Here is a 1,961-nt window from a genome sequence, read left to right on the forward strand (position 1 = left end):
GTAAGCAGTATGGCATGCACCTTGTTTATGAATTGTCTTTTATTCATCCTTAGCCTCATCCTCTTAGGAGCATGGACTTTTTACTAAGTAATAGTGGTATATCTAGCACTTTTTTCCTGAATCCCGCAATAATCAGAGGAGAAATCTGAGGTTTACAGAGATTAAGTAGCATGTTCAAGGTCACACAAATGGTGTGGGGCAGAGGAAGGATTTGAACCCGGGGCTCTCAGACTCCATACCCTATGATCTCTGGCCATTTCGCGCTTACCTTGGGTTGTGCTTCAGAAGCAGCGAAGTCCTTATGGTTCATGGAACACATTGTGTTGGGTGTCCCCTCTGTGTCTCGCTCCTGCTTTGCCTCTCCTCCCCGCCACCCCTTTTCTCCTACCTCACTCCACTCAGCCATGCAACTCAATCCGTGAAGCCAGGAATTCCTCCAGTACAGCCCTTTCCATGCTGACTGAAATGATCTGTTTGTATGTCTCATTTCCTGATGGGACAGGAGTTGCTGAAGGTCAAGGCAGGTGTTACTCCCCTCTGAAGTCTCGGTTCACAGCCCAGTGCCTGGCACATAGAAGGTGCTCAGAATGAGTTACGGGATGGAACGAGGTCTTCCTGGGGCACTGGGGTATTTGTTGTGTGGTGATTGGGGGGTTGGGTCAGGGGGTGCAGAATAATCTTTATACTTTTGTGTAGAACTTGGCATATGTTGGCTTGTTTACAAATGCTGAAAAATATAAGTCCCTTTGAGGTCAAGTGATGGTGTCGGATCATACCTGGTTCTTAGCTTCTACCTCCTCTCCCCTCTCCTTTCCTTGCTTTCCCTCTTCCCCAGCTGAGGTTCCTTGACCTTGATCAGATAAGTCTAGGACCAGTTCTGAGTGTCAGCAGGAAGAAATTCAGTAGCTCCAGTGTCTAAGAATTTGCATCTTCACTCTTGTAGTTGGTCTGATCCTAGCTCATCCTTATTTCTAAGACCTAAGCCCTATTTTGATTCCAAATTCTGGCAACTGAACCTCTTAGCTCCCAGTGCCTGAACACCCATCTCCCACCACACTGGTTTTCTGGCCAGGAGACTATTCTCTCCAGGATTTGGAGTCAGCCCTGCTCTTGTCACTTCTTGCCTGGGCTCTGGATCCCGCCTTGTGGAGGGGCCTGCTTCCTACTGACACATTCTGGATGCCATTTCCTTGTATCTGTGTCTCTTTGGGTCTCTAGAAGCTCCTCTGGGCTCACATGTCAGTCTCATGGATGCAGATTTGACCAAATGCTGTACTCCCTCAACTCACCATTGCCTTAGTTCTCAGTTGTTCAAACCATCGGCTACAATGTCTTAGAGCCCCAGTTAGATTTTTCCTCATCTGTTCTATTCCAACCAAGTGGGTGAGTTTAGTCCTAAGACCTTACCCGTCCCTGGCCATCTCATACTGTCTCAGGCCCCACCTCAGCTAAGAGTGCCATTTGGGTCTGTGCCTACCCCACTACAGAGTCCCACCAGAGCGGTACCTCTGTGGCCATGGGACTGTGCTCAGAACTGAAATAAAGAATCAGGAGAGATGGTCACAAGGGTTTCAACTATATTTGTAACATTTTATTTCTAAGCTGGATGATGGACACTTGGGTGTTTACTATACTATTTCCTAAGTAGGAAATACTTATATACCAAAAGGGAGAGTGGCTGATGTGAAAGACAAGCTGGGGCATGCCCAGGAGAGTGCTGAGCAGAGGTGGAGCCCCTCCAGCCTCCGAGGGCCTGGGCTCAGGCATCAGGGATGGAGAGCAGGAGCTGAAGGGGCAGGAACAAGGACCTTGCGGAGCAGCACTTCTCAGATTTTGATGTGCTTCTGTCTGATTCACCGAGGACTCTTGTTAAAATGCAGACTCAGATTCAGTAGGTCTGGGGTGGGACCTGATTACACTTTCAGCGTGGAAGGACTTAGAAGACACTTTGTGAAACACGG

This window comes from Balaenoptera borealis (assembly GCF_965194805.1).
Source record: "Balaenoptera borealis genome assembly, chromosome: 9".
Classification (NCBI taxonomy): domain Eukaryota; kingdom Metazoa; phylum Chordata; class Mammalia; order Artiodactyla; family Balaenopteridae; genus Balaenoptera; species Balaenoptera borealis.